Below are 18,785 nucleotides of genomic sequence, written 5' to 3' on the forward strand. Positions count from 1 at the left end.
TTCTCACCAAGCGGAGAGCAGGGGATCAAGAGATTAAAGCCTGCTGCAGCATTCTTTCAGCACCTCGATTAAAACTGCCTAGATGTTCAGGAAGCTTATGGTTAGTCTGATGAAATCTAGCAAGCTGTCAAGGATGTGGTATGAGGGGCGAGCGACTCGCACCTTAAGCAGATTCTTTCAAATGATGACGCACCTAAGGTCCTTTGGAAGCCACAACCTCAGACAGAGAAGGGACAGGCATAATGAAATCATCTCCTGCGCAGAAATAAAGTACGAGGTTTGAATTACAGCAGTGAGATTTGGTATGCAATGATTGTGGATTCTGCCTTTGAATATATGTAACAAGCAGATCAGAGAAGCAAACTGGTCCACGGCGGGCAGGGGAGGGGGCGGAGCGGGTAAAAAAAAAAACAAGACGGAGGGAAGGCAGAGAAGGGGAGGGGGGAAGAGAAATGCGACACGGCGGGCAGGGGAGGGGGCGGAGCGGGGAGAGGGTGTGAAAGCAGCAGGGGCCTGGAGTGCGGCTGAGGGAACTGAAGAAATGCGACACGGCAGGCAGGGTAGGGGGCGGAGCGGGGGTGTGGGAGGAGTGCGCCTGAGGGAAAATACATGCAAGGCAGGCGGCTGGGGGCATGTGCACGCGCTTTTAAGCTCAATGCGCATGCGCATTGAGCTTGAATGTCACGGGCACTGCAAGGAATCGCCACGATTCCATGCAAGTTGGTTAAAGACTGTTTAAGCCCCCTTAGTCTCGCAAGCTCGATGCGCATGCGCATCGACAGGCGAGACCTAAAAATCGATAAGTTCGCCACAAAATTCTTGGAACACTAGTACTGCTCCTTTATTGTTGTAGGGAAATACCAGGTGACCATATATAAATATCACAACTTCATATCCACACCCCATTGGGTTCTGTAAGCACAGACTGGATAATAATACACAGCACCACTGTCACAGACCTTCTAGAAGAATACAATAATAAAGAGCAGTACTAGTGTTCTAAGAATTTCATGGACAACTGATCCATTTTACACTTAGACTTCGATGTGACTTTGCTCTAAAGAAATACATTAACTGATGAAGTCCTCTATTAGGAAGAAACGTGTTGTCTGTGCTGTTTCTTTGACGTGTTAAAGAATAATAATGAGAATGTTTTGAGACTTCATATCACGGCTCCCATGTTATTTTGATATTGTAGAAGAGTACATTGATATTGACACTATTGAACTATGTGTACTTCATGAAAGGAGGAGAGAAGAAACAATGAAAACAAACTCTACAATACACTTGTTGGATTCTTGAGGCACTCCCTTTTGTGTGTTTTTTTCTGTTTAATTTAGTTATGGTTTTGGAGTAGTTTCACCATTATAGGGTGAGTGTGGACCACTATTACCCTGTGGAGCTAGCACCTGTGCAGCTGTCTTTAGCCTGAACTACTTACTCTTGCTTTGGGATTATTTCTTCATTTTCACCTTCAACAGGAATTTCACAAAACAACAGTTCAGTCGTGGGTCACTGGATTCAAAGCAGGCCAGCATCACCTGCCTCCAAATGCGTATGCGCTTTTGATTAAAGGGGACTCTTAACAGCTGACTGCTTTCGCACTGCAGCACATCACAGGAGCATACTAGATGAAGCATATCTTCCTTCCTGGAACCGCATAGCTGGCAAGTTGACCCTCCCGCTGCCAGGGTGGAAGATGGAATTTTGCGGGCAGCCTCCCCAGGCGGTACCTCAGGAACGACTCCATAATAAAAGCTGCATACCTAGTATTAATACATTTTTGTGATACAAGAATCTTAAAATCATTTAATATCATCCAGCCATAAGCTCTACATGTCAGAGAGGCCTTTTCTCCATCAAGCGGGCAGATTTTTATTCTCCAGACTAGCAGCTTAAAAATATGGTGGCTAGTTGGGGTGTCCCAATACTGTGTGAGCCCTGTGATTGTGAATGATTCCTGAAGATAGGCCCTCACTGGCGATGTATCTCGATTCTGCAGCTCCTTCCAAAGGAGATGGTTTAGTGTGTTAGGCTCTGCTTTCCTTATTTTATTCCAGCATATTAAATAGGCTCCTCAACTGGCCTGGGTTTGTTTTAACAAGCCAAACTCCACCTGGATCTGTGCTGGGGCGATGAAACGTGGAAGGGAAAAGATGATACTATATGATCGCATTGTAATACTGTCCAGAGCTTTGACATCTCTGCCTCTCAGCAGTTCGCTCCCATATAAAATAATCAGTGGATGCTTAGCTTGTACTACGTGTAGAAATGGTGCAAGTGATGGGTCTGCCAATTTCCTTCTAATGTTTTTAAGAGAGACAGCCAGCGCCAAGCCCTTACTCTTGATAGTTCCTTCCGGCGCAGAGAAAGAGACGTTTTTATCAATAACTAGCAGCCCGTCCCGACCTTGTCTGGGAGCAACAGGCTTCCCCGACCCCCGCCCGCCCCGACATTGTTCAGCAGACCGGGCCCCGGCCCGTCCCCCGCCTGCCCCGACATGGGTCCCCTTACCTCAGCCGCCGCTCCACCCGCCTGTCCGCTGCTGATATACTGCTTTAAATATGTCTGCTCTTGTTTGCAGAGATGTACAGCTGACCAATCCGTTTTACAGAGTGTACATTGGCTGGGAAAGCTTACATCATAGCTAATCTTTTTGGCCTAGAGGTGGGTTAATGATTGCTGTTTCACCATAAAAACACGGGATCATTGTCTATTCTCCTGCAGCCTGGGCCCCCGCCCAGCCCGTCCCCCACCTGCCCCGACATGGGTCCCCTTACCTCAGCCGCCGCTTCTCCCGCCTGTCCGCTGCTCGCACCGCCGCTGGCCTGTCCGCTGCTCCTCACGTCACCGCTCCTCCCCCGCGCCATGTTCGCCGCTCCCTTACCTCAGCCGCCGCTCCTCCAGCCTATCCGCTGCTCGCACCTCCGCTGGCCTGTCCGCTGCTCCTCACGTCACCGCTCCTCCCCCGTGCCATGTCCGCCGCTCCGAGTCGCGCTCCTGGACGCCACTGCTCCCCGCGCTCCTGCCGTGAGCACACACGTCGCGGCCGGCGCTACTTCGGAGGGACTACTTTTTTTTTTCTGTACATTTTTTAAAGAACTTTTTTTTTAAAGATTTATATAGCCAATAACCATCTACACACCCTGACGATTCCAACGGTGTATCGGGTGTGTGGATTGGCGCTGTGGTTCATGAGTTTACCCGCCTCAAAGGCTGAAAGATCTTCCTTTATTATAGTAGTATAGATAAACCCTAAATATTTGTACTCATTTTTGTTTTCAATTAGAGTGCTTCCACCCCAGACCCACGTTGGGGCTCCTTTTGCTGTTGTTGTTGTACGTCATGGTTTGTTCAGGGTTGATCGCCAGGCCATTGTCTTTAGAGTAGTCCATCGTGGCACTGGCTGCCAATTCATAAACGTTTCCTTTTTAAGGTCCTAATCATTACCTTTAGGACCTTTCACTCACGAGATCCTAAATATCTCCAAACGGGTTTCAAACGTTATTTCCCATCCCGTAATTTAAGATCATCCACTGCAAATTGGCTTGCAATTCCAACCTTTAGACTGATCTCAAAGGGAGGGGAATCTCTGGCAGTCATAGGATCTAAGGCTTGGAATCAACTCCCACCCTTTGTCCGCCAAATTGCATCCAAATCAGTCTTTAGGGAGGCACTTAAGACCTGGACTTACAGTGCACCTCACACACTTTGTAAAGCTTTGATATGAATGCCTTGTCCCTCTTATAGGAGCAGCTAACCAGTGTCCTTTCACCATCCCTGGTGTTCCGTTTCTAGCGCCAAGATGCTCCTTGGAGTGATAGCTGTGCGATATAAGTTCATATTTACATTACATTGAGCAGCCATTGCAGCCGCTCCTGAGTATGACTGACCAGGACCACACCATAAGCGTATAGAAAGCAGGACATTTCCATGCCCTCTACTTTTGGAGCGTGAGCGTTGCACGTTTGTAGCTGTTGTATCAGGTCGCCCGTGAAAATATTGAAGAGAGTCGCTGTAAGGATGCACCCCCTGCTTCAGGCCATTAGTTGTTTAAATTGTCCTAGAGAGGTGCGTTCCTGCGTCCAGCTTGATCTAAACCTATGTGTCCATATGGAGCAGGATAAGCAAGTCCAGTAGGGCCCAAGGAATGTTCCAATATGTTACCTTGTTCCAAAGCTTCTGGTGGTTGACACGGTGAAAGCCTGCCTTGGAATCGATAAAACATAGGTGCATAGGAAATTTAGCAATTATAACTGTATCCATCAGAAGCGAGAGTGCCAAGATTTTGTTTGTTGTGCCTGATGTTTTTGAGAAACCTGTTTTATTAAAAGGAATGGAAGAGTTGCTCAAGGGCCTAGGTTGTCAATTCTTCAAGCAGTGTATCTACAAAGTATTTTGCCTCATTGTCAATAAGGGCCACTAATGATAGTTTGTTCCCACAGATTATCACCTCTCTTAAATATTGGCACCATTATCGATCCCCCGCCATGATGCAGGCTGTGTGCCCAGACTCCTGGTTTGCCATAAAAAATAGTGCTAAAGTTTCAGCCCAAAAGGCAGAGTCCTGCTTGAATACTCCTGGGGATGACATTTGAACACAGGGCAACTTCCCTTCACCCTTTAATTATATCTGCGTTGACCAGATATGAGTAAAGTTGCTTATTATTTAAAAGCTTGTATTAAAATTCGGTCTAACTTTGCGGCGTCCGCACAGTAAATATATATATTTTTTTTTATACCGTTGTTACTTTTAATACTAACAAAAAGAAAATTGATTTTATGCTAAAACTGACATTTTATTGTACATAGCAGTCAACTACTATATGAAAATCAAAACGTTGTAAATAACTGTCTATGTATTGTATGATTTACTTTTATTATTGTAAATTCAATCGAATAAAGTTACTTTTTGACTTTGAGTAAAGTTTACAGCTCCCTGGGTGACCTGTTGGTGGCCTCCTGTCTGTGGTGCATTTAAATGTGCTGTTATGCATTTTGTCTCAGGGATGAGGGAAGTAATTCATCCATAGTCAGGACTGAGTAGTTTATTGACGGAACCACAGAAGCTGACAATATCATTGTGTTTTATGTCTGAGGACAGTTTGGCACAGATATCGTCCTGGGCTCTTTTGATGGCTCACTTCTGTATTTAGGTTTCGCCTGCGAAGAGATGCGCTCTGCGCATCTTTTCGGCGCAGGCGAAATCCTGTTGAGATCTGTAGTGTGGCTTGGTTCGGCCCTCGTCCTTGATTGGCTGGCTCCGTAAACGGAGCCTTGCCATTGGACGAGGGGCCTGTCCGTCAATGCCGGACCAGACACGGGGGCGTTCCCGACATTCTTTGGCTTTTGCCGACGTCACGGGACGCCGGGAACGCCCCCGTGTCTGGTCCGGCATTGCCGGCACTACTGCGTCTCTTCTTCCCGTTTCCCGCCCCGTGACTGGCCGGCCGGCCAATCCTAGCGCGGCCGGCCGGAAGTGCCCGCCCCCCCGCCGCCCAGGGGAAGAAGGAAGACGGCGGCCCACAGGAAGTATGGCGGCCCACGCGGGGCTCCCGTGGCCTGCCTGGAGGGAGCCCCGGAAGAAGCGGAGGACGTTGCCGGGCAAGTGTTGCGATCTGTTCTAACATTTTAGTATCCCTGCCTGACCCCACCCCCACCCACCCGTTCTTTTCATATTATATGCATTTTTTTTAATGGAACTTTCTTTTGCAAGTCATGGATTGTTCTGCTCAGGCGGAAGCATTTCTCTCTTTCTTTATTCGGGACGTGCTACCAATACATTTTCCATTAAAAAAAGGAAACCGCGCCCCAGTTTGCCAATGTTTGTTTGAAATGGTGTCTGCTGTTTCGAAGCTGGTGGTGATGTAGTTTTTTTTTAAGTGTACATGTACTTAATTCATCAAGGTTAGGAAGGCCGGTTCGGCGCTCAGTTACGTGCACGTGGGAGGCGGGTCCTCTACAACCGTCAGCAAGCGCCCAACCGCTGAACTCTGACCCGAATTGAGTTCATGATGTGTTGAATGAGAACGGGGGGGAACCCGACGAGAGGTGACGTCATCAATAGAAAGGCCGCACTTTGCCAAGCCCTCCGTCACCTTAGCGCTTAGAGCACTGATTGCCCGTCAATCATTCTATTGAGGAGCAGGGGATTAAGGCTGTTGTGCGCTCAGGCCTCCTGATGGACCCTTAACTCTCCCTTGCCCTCTGCTGAGGGCATCCCGCCCCTATCTGGCCAAAACAATTGGGAAGATATCGAGGCGCCTAGAAGCCCGGTGATTGTCCTCAAAGCGGCTGGGAAGCACTCAATGGTTTCGCTGCAAGCATGATGGATGGATGGCTAGGCGTGCGGCCCAGCAGCTCAGCAGAATGACAAGGCGGCTAGAAACTGCTATGACGTGGCGCATAGCAGCTTTAATGTGTTAGGGAACAGCAGAAAGTCAGTTGGAAGGGGTGGGTCCTAGCAGCTTTGAAGATACTCGAGGCGGCTAGAAGCGAGCATCTTGCCGCGATATCTCACCTGAATCGCTTTAATAGGACGATGGTGCGTCTGCGACAAACCATTTTAAAATCGGGTAGGTTTTTTTGTGTTCAAGCACTCAATGGTTTCGCTGCAAGCATGATGGATGGATGGCTAGGCGTGCGGCCCAGCAGCTCAGCAGAATGACAAGGCGGCTAGAAACTGCTATGACGTGGCGCATAGCAGCTTTAATGTGTTAGGGAACAGCAGAAAGTCAGTTGGAAGGGGTGGGTCCTAGCAGCTTTGAAGATACTCGAGGCGGCTAGAAGCGAGCATCTTGCCGCGATATCTCACCTGAATCGCTTTAATAGGACGATGGTGCGTCTGCGACAAACCATTTTAAAATCGGGTAGGTTTTTTTGTGTTCAGTGCACAAAGAGTCAGCAAAAACCCGTATATAGCGGTAAGCTATTGCAAATGGTTTGCACTAGTGCTAATCGTGGGGTATTTCATCAAAAATGTGCTTGGTTTAGTTGGTTTTAGATATATGGTCCCTTTCTGGTAATTGAGTGTGTTGGAATGCTCCTTGTTCTCACCTCTGTGCGTCACGCAGGCTCTTGCGCATGCGCGCACACCTTGAACCCTCTAGTTTCGATCAGGCCAGAGACTCGAGTGTTTACATTCCTCGCGAGTGTCTTGTCGCACAGTGCAAAGGGACACGGTGTGAAGGAGGCCATTTCTTGGGCAGGAGGGACACTGAGGGATGCTCCCATTGGCTGCATCCTGCCCCCGCCCACATACCAACTATTGAACTGCCGCCCTCTGCACCCAGGCAGCCCCGAGATCTGCCTAGGGCCTGCAGGCAGGAATCCAGTACCAAGACCAGGACCCGTTGTCTTGAGGCAGTGTCGAGACTGACGTTTGTGCCTGTGTCTCCTTTTTCCCTGACGCTCTTGTGACCCCAGGAAGGCCTCCGTGTATTTTGCACAGCGTACACTCCTAACTGCAATCAATCAACTGTCAGTAGCTTGATCTTTCATGGAGGTCTTGTGTCTCAGCCTGCATTGCTTGTAGCTGCAGGCCCAGGGTTTATTTTCCCCTTCAGGAAAAAAGCCCCTTTCTGAGTAAGTGTTTGGTGTGTGCGCATGTGTTGAGTGCTAGCAATAGGTCTTGAACGCTGAAGCTTTCTGTGCTCGCACCTAGAAAACATTCTATCGACACCCACAACAACACGAAGAAAACCAAAAGTCCCGGGCAGTCTAGTGTGCCTGAATTAATCTCCGCCACTAGTAATTGCAGCGAGCCCCCATCCCAGTCCCTCGGTTTTTCGTCCACTGTGTCACTCCAGACAAAGACCAGCCATATGCAAAGCACACTTAATCCAGCTCCAGGTGGAACAGTTGGTCCAAACTGCCCGATCAGGCCTTTTTTAGAAGGGAGAACAGGCGGCCCCAAACCAGTTTCAGCCTCGTGCGCTTTGTCAGTGCAGCCTCCTAGTTGCAGCATCAGCCCCCTCGTGGCGGTGAACGGTGCTCTCCAGAGGCAGGAGCAGCGGGCTAGTGACGGGGACCTCACCGAAGCCCCTATCCCGCCACTGCCTGCCCCCTGGAGGAGCAGCAGGCCTCTAGCTTGAGAGAACGCTGCCAACCCCTCTCCAACTACAGCTGTGCCGAAGCAGCTGTCCCCTAGCGACAGGGACCTCTGCCACCCTACCCTCGCCACCATCAGCATGCCCACTAGTGACAGGGACCTCTGCCACCCTACCCTCGCCACCATCACCACCTCGTGCAGGAGCAGCATGCCCCCTAGTGACAGGAACCTCTGCCACCCTACCCTCGCCACCATCACCACCCCGTGCAGGATCAGCATGCCCCCTAGTGACAGGGACCTCTGCCAACCAACCCTCGCCACCATCAGCATGCCCCCTAGTGACAGGGACCTCTGCCAACCAACCCTCGCCACCATCAGCATGCCCACTAGTGACAGGGACCTCTGCCACCCTACCCTCGCCACCCCGTGCAGGAGCAGCATGCCCCCTAGTGACAGGAACCTCTGCCACCTTACCCTCGCCACCATCACCACCCCGTGCAGGAGCAGCATGCCCCCTAGTGACAGGGACCTCTGCCAACCAACCCTCGCCACCATCAGCATGCCCCCTAGTGACAGGGACCTCTGCCAACCAACCCTCGCAACCATCAGCATGCCCACTAGTGACAGGGACCTCTGCCACCCTACCCTCGCCACCATCACCACCCCGTGCAGGAGCAGCATGCCCCCTAGTGACAGGAACCTCTGCCAACCTACCCTCGCCACCACCCCCCCCCCCCCTTGCAGGAGCAGCTGCCCCCTAGCGACAGGGACCTCTGCCACCCTACCCTCGCCACCATCACCACCCCGTTCAGGAGCAACATGCCCCCTAGTGACAGGAACCTGTGCCAACCTACCCTCGCCACCACCACCCTAATTTTCTACGACATGTCAGTGCAGAGTACGACAGGAGCTGTGGGTTCTTAGAAATTGGTTTGAATTGAGAAAAATAGGCACATAGGTGATGGTAAGTTCTATCACGAAGTAAGTTTGAATTGTGATGTACAGGTATGAGTAATGTCAATTTTTCACTTTTTTGCACTTTCTGCTACAGGGTGACGTTTCCCTAGTGCTGAAAGTAGTTCTTACTGTTAGCCAGTTGTGGTAATTTGTGACTTGGGAATGATGAAAATCACCTGTTGTCTACTGAGATTCAAACTTGTGTACGACAGATTGATGCATCAGAGGCTTAAATCCACTGAACTGTACTATTTGTCTAAAAGAGGAACAATTAGCTGGGTTATTTATCTGTATGTAGCGCGTTATCCTTTTTCTGTACTCTTCCTGGAATAGTTAAACCTGTTTTACAAAAAATGAAAGATTTAATACATTTTTTTCTTCCAGACACTATAGGGAATAGTCTTTTTCTTTATGTTGCTGTTTAAAGGCATAATTTTGTAGTCGCGTAGATGGATTTTTATATGACAGTTCAGTCGAATAATTAAATTCCTCTGTTTCAATACACAAAATACGTGTCTCTAGAAATCCAAATTTGTAATCATTTTGAGTGGCACTTTGCCGGAGATTTATCCCCTGTAGCCTCGAATTCTGAATCTGAATAGTTGTCAATTTACCTCCTTCTCCTGTTTCTCCTACCTTCGCATTGGGTTCCCTCAACTTGCAACTTTTACTATCCCCTCACCCCTTCCTGTAAAATCTTCGGTAGTGGTGGTTAGTTGGTCTCCTTCATTTCATGCCGTCAGCCTGAATTTTCTGTGTATTGTGGTAATATGGATACCTTTTCTGCTGCTCAGAGCTTTGTGCTAGTTCCTTCAACAATTTCTTCCCAACTCCTGTCAACTTCCAGCGGGGGGTTGTATCACCCAACCAGTATTTTGGTTTTTGCTGTGCTTTCTGTTCTTGCATCCAGCTATATAAACCAACAGCTGACATGTGGGCCCCTGTTGCCTGCTTGTGCCTCCGTGTGCCCCTGTTGCCTGCTTGTGCCTCCGTGTGCCCCTGTCGCCTGCTTGTGCCTCAGTTTTCGTGCCCCTGTTGCCTGCTTGTGCGCCCCTGTTGCCTGCTTGTGCCTCCGTGTGCCCCTGTTGCCTGCTTGTGCCTCCGTGTGCCCTTGTTGCCTGCTTGTGCCCCTGTTGCCTGCTTGTGCCTCCGTGTGCCCCTGTTGCCTGCTTGTGCCTCCGTGTGCCCCTGTTGCCTGCTTGTGCCTCAGTGTGCCCCTGTTGCCTGCTTGTGCGTCCGTGTGCCCCTGTTGCCTGCTTGTGCCTCAGTGTGCCCCTGTTGCCTGCTTGTGCCATGTGGGTGTGTGTGGAGGGCTCTGTGTGGCTGTGTGTGTGGGGAGCTTTGTGTGGCTGTGTGTGTGGGGAGCTTTGTGTGGCTGTGTGTGTGGGGAGCTTTGTGCGGCTGTGTGTGTGGGGAGCTTTGTGCGGCTGTGTGTGTGGGGAGCTTTGTGTGGCTGTGTGTGTGGGGGGGGCTCTGTGTGTGTCATTTGCGAGAGATAAAGCTAGTGGCATTGTAAATGACAATGCCATTTATTTATGTTAAAAAATACATAAATAAAAATAATGTCAAGAGCAATGCCAATAGCTCTAACTTTAACAAAGGCGAAACCATTGCATTGTAAATGCTTGTTTTAGTTGAGTTTTCTGTTGCCTCAATACTGCATGGGCATTGGCATCCCCATGTCTGTTCTACAGAGCTCTGAGGGATTTGTTTACTGTCTTTTTAAGCAGTTTGAGTTGTACTATTTGTTCCTTGATTTTATTACTGACAAAGCCTGTTTGAGAAGTCCTTACCTTGACTGGTGTTGCAAATGCAGCACGAAATATTTCAGTAAAGCACTCCCACATGGACATAGGTTTGTGCACTTCATCTTTTTAATGTCATTTGCAACCAGAGGCAGGTCCTCAATGATTAACAGTGAGAATTTCATTAGTTTGTAGTTGACACTGTGGTAACCGGTGCTTCCAAACTTTGACTTAAAACAGACAGACCAGCTGAGAAAAACATCTCATGTGGTAAGTTGTTGCTGTCCCCTCTATCACCAAGTTACTTTGATCGTACATGTTGAAGTAGCGGAAGGGTCACAAAGATGAATTCCAGTGTTCAGCTGGTTTTAGTAGAATGAAATGGGCAGCCAATAGGTTGTCTCCTATAAACTTGCAGGTCAAAACCCTGAAGCTGAGGTGCTCAAGATCATCTAGTAATTGACTACCATTTCTATTTAAGGCACCAAATTGTTCCATTCACAATATGTCGTTTGAGGAGGAGTCCAGTAAATGCCAATTAAAATCCCCGGAAACCACAAGATATGAGGTGTCCACCTCCTCAATGATCCTCAGGAGTTCCTGCACCAATTCCCTGGAGGCTCTTGACTTTCTTTTTGTAGGAACATAAGCATTAATGAGAACCACGTCGAAATCTGCTATGTTGTTCGAGATGGAGATCTTGATTGCATTGGGTATGGGAGATTTGACATCCAGAGCTGTAACTGAGGCTGTGCTTGCTATAGAAACGTATATTACCAAACTACCTGAGAGATGGCTGTATTTGGCCTCTTTATCAGCTCGGACGGAGAAATTCATGAACTTTTGAATGTGTGCGGATTCAGCAAGCTAGGTCTCCTGCAGGAAGATGATGTTGAATGCTTGCACATTCTCATAGAACTCCGGATCCTTTACTTTTGTGGCGAGACATTTAATGTCCCAGGACTACAGGCGAAATTGCCTGCGGTTTACTTGAACAGGCAACCCCTGACCCAAGCTCTGTCATCTGTCATGAGACAAGCAGTTCATTGTTCTCAAAACCCACCTCACATCCCCATTCCATGCTTCAGTTTTCTGTCTGGCCAGTCCCTGTTGGTGATTGAAAGCTGCCGGTTCCCTTGGAAAGGGCCTGCTTGCCCCTCTGAGTGCGAAGAAGGTTGGATTGTAATCTTGGGCTCTCCCGCTCGATTGACCAGAAGACAGCAGAGGCAGGGGGTATCCTGGATCATAGCGTGGGCCGATCTTTATGCCCCACTCTCTGGTGCTCTCAGAATGTTCACCAACCAATGGAGATGATCAAGGAGTTGATGTCTGAAGGCCCATCTTTGATGCATTCAGTAGGCAGACCATTGGCCTCTATTTTGTCTGGTGCGCAGGGAACCTGTTCTTGTCCTCTGTAGGCTTTGTGGACCTTCGCATGCTGTCCTACTGCTATGCTGAAAAAAGGGATACACACTGCTTTGGCTGCAAACAACCTGTTTTTTGTTTCTTAACCTTCCTTTGTGTCTGCCTGTATTTGCTGTTGTTTCTTATATTCGAGGCAGTGGGCTTGCGGGTGAGCAGGGACGTCTATACATGCCAGCTGCCCAAATGCAGCACAAACCGATGCTGTTGTTTCGGTGCAATTGCTGTTCGAAGTTAGGGTTGAGCTGCTCTTGTCTCCAGAGCTTGTAGCACTCCCCTTGCCAGTGACCCTGGAGGTTGGAATTCCACTGCTCCCCTCCCATCTTTGGAGGAGGGCAGGAGTGGCTTTGTGGAGTTGCTGACTTGGGACCAAGCAATGCCAACCTGGCTGACAGGGAACCCTTGTGAATTTAAGTTTTGTTTTAATTCAGGCATTCGATCACTGAGCATCGTGGTAAGAAACAATAGGTTTTCTAAGATACTGATGCAACAGCAGTTTGTTTGTGCAAATGTAGTACCTGACTGTACTCGTTTGGTCAGTTAGTTTAGTTCCCCTAGATTGATTGTCAGCTATGCTGGCGACAGACGGACAGGGTATTGGGTGAAATATGGATGTCCATCTTATTTGATTGGTACTGCAAAGCCTCTACAGATAGCTGCACAATGTTCAGGAGGGACACCCAGCCATTGTCAACAGGCAGTGATTTTTCTCTGCTTGACTCCAAGTCTGAACCTTGAGGGATGGACAGCCGGGGAGCCCTGGGCGAATGTTGCAGATCCTGTGGATAGGTTGCCAGCATTTTCTCCCATTCTGGCGTTCGTAAATATGAAAGTGCCCCATAATCCCTGCCATCCCCATCTTCAGCAACCGCCATAGACTTGAACTCTGTACCTCCAAAGGGGCAGAGGAAATTCTGGTTATTCTCGAGTTTGTCATGTTTGCAGGATTGGCTGAGCGTGCTGGCCTCTTGAACACTTCCCAGGCGAGTTTTGAAACTCTGTAGATCGAGGGGTTCCGTACTTCCCGCTTAGTCGTTCTAATCGGGTAGTGCTACCCCAGCACTTGCTGCAAAGATCATGGGTGCTGTTGAATGAGGTCCCAGACCCTGCTGGGTGTAAGTAAGTAAAATGTATTTGTTCCAATTAATGAAAATTGTTACAGAAGAGACATTGCATAGTAGCATGTAAAACAGCATCTTACAATTCTTAAAGTAGATTATTTTGGTTACTAAATTAAAATCCATTAACTTTACTTTCACTTAAAAGCCGTTGAAGGAGTCTAGCAAATTTGACAAACCTTTCCAGTTCAATGATGTTTCCAGGTTAAAAAGAAGTTCCATCCCCTCAATACAAGTATGTTTGCCATATTAAAAAAAATAAATTCCGGTAGATGCAGCTGAAAATAGACCAGGGATTCCTCATGTAGGTGACAGTCTGCATGCACTGATGTTTGCCAGAAATTTCCAGTGAGCATTTATATCCTTCATTGGTAAAACCATGAGTCTGGCGAGCAAAATTTGGTTTATTCAGTGCACAGTTTGTCAGACTGGCATTGTTTGTCCCTATAAGAGCTAATAATAGCCTTGATGTTACTGGCCGAGATTTCAATAGATCTGAGATCTTCCTACCTGAAAAGAAGCCTTACATGTTTTTCAGGTACAGTTTATAATGCCCGATGTTTAGTGTATACACTTTTCCCATTTTGGTTTGTCTAAGTTCAGTTTGGAGCAGGCAGCCGCCATGTAGTCTGACCAAGAATTTTTGTCCAGTTATTCAAATGTCCTTCAAAGTTTCTTTCATGGTGTTGGAAGGAGCTGCCCAGATTCCGCAATAGTACCGAATTATAGGTGCCCAATTTTCAAAGGTTTGTTTATTTAGGCCAAACTCATGGCATACTGGGCCGTTGCGGTCATGTGCTGGAATTTGAAAATGCGTTTATAGGCGGGACATCATAGTATTTGTCAGGACTCCAGGGAAGGCGAATTGTCCATAGGATATTGAAGGCAGTAGTTTGGCTCTGACTACCTTCTAGATTGCCTCAGTAATTGGACTGTACAGACTGGCGGGGAGTTTCCACATTGCAGAAGTCACTGCCTTGGCCTTTAGTGCTATAGAAGAGGTGTGTGCATTAGACTTGCCACTACTTATGAACCATACCCCCAAGTCATTGTATTTGGAGGCAGTAGTTGCCATCAGTGATGTTTAAGTTTATTAGCATAACGGCCACAAATGAGAACCTTGTTTTTTGTTTTTGTTTTTTTTTTTACAAATGTAGGTATTTTTTAAAATAAATTGTTTTATTACATTTTTCAGAAATAGCAGAGTACAACAAAAAACAAGCATTTGCAATGCAATAGGTCTCGCATTAGGAACGTTTGCGCTATTGGTATTGTAAATGACAATTTTTTAATTTATGTGTTGGTTTTGAAAATAGCTAAATTAATAGGTTTGTCATTTACAATGCCAATAGTTATAACTTTCGTAAATGTGACACCTATAGCATTTGTAATGGAATAGGTGTTGTATTTACGTGATTTAGATGTATTGATATTGCAAATAACAATGGCTTTTAATTTTTTTAAATAATTAATACTTAAGTAAAAGTTATTGTAATTTATAATGCCAATAGCTTAAACTTTTGTAAATAACTTTTGTGAAGATTATGTTCAGTGTATTTTATTGTGATGAAAATTCACTATGCATGTGCACGAGTCAAAGGGACCACTGTAGAATCATGATGGTTTTCTTCAGGCTTTTTTTCTGCTGAAGTTCGGCATTAGGAGACAAGTATTTTTTGTTTTTTTGCCAATGTGGAACAGAATTATTAAAAAGCATGGCCAAAGCAAATAGGTGTGCATCGGCAAGGAGAAATGTTAAGACCAAGTGACTGTCCATGCAGGTTATACCTTCCTTCCATTTCAAATTGTTTTTTCCACTCTGTAAGAGCAGTTCCTACCTCAAGTTCTGTAGCAGATGTCTCAGCTGCTGGCATTTGGTACAGGTGTGCACTACATCCTTCAACTCCCCTCCCTTACATTACATTACTTCCTGTTCATTACTTCTTGCCTTTTCCTGCGAGACGTGAGGATGTCTACAGAGCTCCCTCCCCAAATCAAAAACTAGCTCTGGCTAACCAACCATATGTCCTCCCACTGGCTCTACTGCAAACTTTACGCCACTGACGATATCGTGCCAAATCCACCAAAGGGTGACTATGATGTAAAAAAAAAAAAACTACAAATACGTGAACCAGTTTCCTACCATTTGCCAAGTGCAAAATCCAACCAGCCTACTATTATTAAACACTATGACCTTTTCAAAGAATTACTTCCCTCGAAGCCTGGCTCTTATCAAACGACCTTGTGGAAAGTCTAAGTGCCCATCCACTTTAGTTTTAATTCCTCGACTGGATGCCAACAGAAGTTTGCCAGCCAGCTGCAACCCCTTTCCTTGCCTGAAGGCGCATGCAACATCAAGCTAAGCTAACTCCAGCCTGCATACGTGCCACCAGGCTCACGCATGTAGCCCAAGACCTTTCTGCTGACTCTAGCTCTCTCTAAACTTTGCACTCCTTACTGCTCCACTGAGGTGCAGCAACAAAGACTGCCTATCATGAAGACTAGAGTCATAGAATGGGGATGGTACTTGCTCATCCAGTCTTGTAGCCTGGCCTGCTTGGCCATTCTGCTGGCAGGGGAATCTGACACTGATCTTTAGCTGCTGGCTGTGAAGAATGCCCTCGCCAGTCCTTCAGTGCCTGGGCTGAAATAAGGACACACTCCTTGCATCAACATGGTTCTCATTACAAGTATTGTGAATAGGAGAAATACGAACACCACCTGAAAAACTACGTTGCCTCAAAGTGACATACTTGCTGAATGTGGTAAATACCTCCTATTCTGAGTTTACCCTTGAACTGAGTTAACGTGCAGAATCTGTATTTAACCACCCCGAATTCCGCACGTATTGCCTTCGTTTTCTTAGCCCGGGCGGAATGTTAATTACGCTGATGTAATCTGTGCCATTTTTAGAATTTCATGTTAGGCTAGTTACGTAAAATTCCTGAAATTACACCACATTGTGTAATTACGCCACGTAGTTAGGGCACAGTTCACTGCAAAATTGTAGTGTTGAAACACGGGAACAACCAGACCATGAGCAGCTGCTGTCTGCTAATGTTTTTTTTTGGTGCAAGAGGCGTCTTCGAATCAAAAACAAGCCAGCAACAAAACAAAAAAACATCGACGGTGCCCGCCCCCCCAGTGATGGAAGCCCTGCGTGTGCCCGGTGAGCGGGGTTGGGAGTGTGCGTGCGCGTTTGTGTGTGTGTGTATGTAAGCCGGGGGGGGTGCGCTTGTATGTGCCTGCGTGTGTTGTACCTGTGTGTGTGATATTTGCAGACAGGCGTATGTTGGGGGTAGGCTTATGTTGGGGGTAAGTTTGTTTATAGCAGAACCTGTGTCTCCATTAACGCTATTGTCATGCGGCGTGTCACGGTTCCGAACGCTATTGTCATGCGGCGAACGCTATTCTCATGGGGCGTGATGCAGGCGGTGTGACGTTCTCATGCAGCGAAAGCTATTCTCAGGGTGCGTTGAAAGCTATTCTCGGGGGCGTGTCACGGATAGAACGGTATTCTCAGGGACGTGATGCAAGCGGCGTCTGACGTTAACGCTATTCTCATGCGGCGTGTCACGAATAGACCGCTATTGTCATGCACGTGATGCAGGCGGCATCTGACGTTCTCATGTGGCGAACGCTATTCTCAGGGGGGCGTGAGTGCTGCCTGTACAGAGCGCACACGCCCACCAAAATGCACACGCCCACCTCCGAGCCGGTGCTACTTCCAACGGACTACTTTGTCCAAAACATTCTTTTTCCCTTCTACAGTATATGTTGGGCTGGTGTATAGCCTATGTCCGTCTGCTTATACTCACCTTTCCAATGCTGTATGCGGTGTTCCGGTTGGTGCTGTGGTTCCGGAGATTACCCGCATTCACTCTCTCTCTTTATAATAGTAGTATAGATTACCATTTTTTTAGTGCATCACCAAAATGTACCAATTGCAAATATATGACCTCTGCAGCACAGAGTGTATTTTTAGGTCTCGGCCTATTCCATTCCGCAGGAATGAATAGGACGAGTCTATAGCAGTGAAACCAAGAGTTAAACTAAGCTCTCCCAAAGCAAATTTTCACGAGTGCATGTGCTCTCGTGCACGAGCTTGCTCGAGCCTTCCGCCTGCCAGCAGCATTTCTCCTTCCCTTACCATTTGTTCCTGTGCTTCCCCGCCCACTGCTTCACACTTCACGGCCGCCAGGCCGTGACTCGCATTCTCCGAGAGCTTCAAAGCTCCCCTGGGCTTCTTCCTAGATCAGGATTATGCATGCCGCTCCCCCTTGTTAATTCCTTCTCGTTTTGCCTCTCTTTCGCAGACTCCCTTGGCTTACCTCCTCTGTCTCTCTCTGCCTGTGCTCTCCTTTTCTCTCCATCTCTCCCATTTTCTATCTCTGCCTGTCTCTCTCTGTTTCCTCCCACTCTCTGTCCCCATCCCTGCCACCCCTCTCTCTGAGTGTCCTCCCCTCGCTCATTGCTTCTTTTGCAGCCATTCTGTAAATCCCTCATTGATTTCCCGCTACCTCCACTTGTCCTCTTGAAACCCTTCTCATGTGCGCCTTTTAAAACCTCTCATGTCCCCCCACGCCCTCCACCTCTCCTTCCCTTGCACCCCCCTCTCTTCGTTATTTTTGATTGAAATGTAAATGCATTTCATTATTAGCATCTCCATCGCTAATTACCATCGAGGTCTATTCATTAGGCTGTCACTTTGTTTGCTGGAGGATAGCGGAGAAGCATTTATTCCTCAATGAGACATAGCTCCACTGATCTCATGCATATAGAAAGGGGAGTGCCAGGCAGCACTTCCCGGCACCCACGCATTACGTTAAAAACATAAATAAAATTGCTCGTCCCTTCGCCCTTAGACTCCGACCCTCCCTCCTTTCTTGCACAAACCTCGTGCTTCCAACCCCTGACCCCCCCATCCCTTTGCCTCCATTGAGCCTCCCGCGGTCCTGGAAAATTCCCCTTTAAAGGTCTCTCCTTGAGCCCATCCCTCTGCGCCTCCTCCCCTGCCATGCGACCATTGCCTACGCAACGTTTGTTCTTGTGTTTGAGTGTCTGCCTTTTATTGCAGAATTATTCCTCTGCTTGTACTTTTTCCGCTGTCTGTAACTTGCACACGTCACTTTTCCTCCTGTAATGTACCGTTTGCTACCTCTTGTATTTTTGTTTGCTCACAATTGTCACTTTTGCCTCATGTAACTTAACCTTCGCTTTTGTAATTTGTTCACTTGTAATTTTTTTCCCCATGAATCATTACTGTTCCCATTGTGAAGCGCTGTGACACCTTCGGGTTAAAGCCTTTGCTATATAAAGGTGCGAGGGAGGGACCACTGCACACTCCTGCAGATAGTCCCATACAGGGAGCAAGTACTGCAGGAACTGGGCAGACCACCGTGAAGGCACAAAAAAACCGAGCGGGCGCTCCACGGTGCCCGCACCCCTGGATCTCCCCCCTGACTGCCCCCCCGCCTGCCCCCCCCGCCCCTA

General features: G+C 47.7%; 1 protein-coding gene across 1 annotated transcript in view; it reads left to right on the forward strand.

The window, feature by feature from the left end:
• CCM2 (CCM2 scaffold protein) overlaps positions 1-18,785 on the forward strand; it is a 399,736-nt gene that overhangs the window by 4,866 nt on the left and 376,085 nt on the right. The window lies entirely within an intron of this gene.

Source organism: Lissotriton vulgaris, chromosome 10, assembly GCF_964263255.1.
Source record: "Lissotriton vulgaris chromosome 10, aLisVul1.2, whole genome shotgun sequence".
NCBI classification, from domain to species: Eukaryota; Metazoa; Chordata; class Amphibia; order Caudata; family Salamandridae; genus Lissotriton; species Lissotriton vulgaris.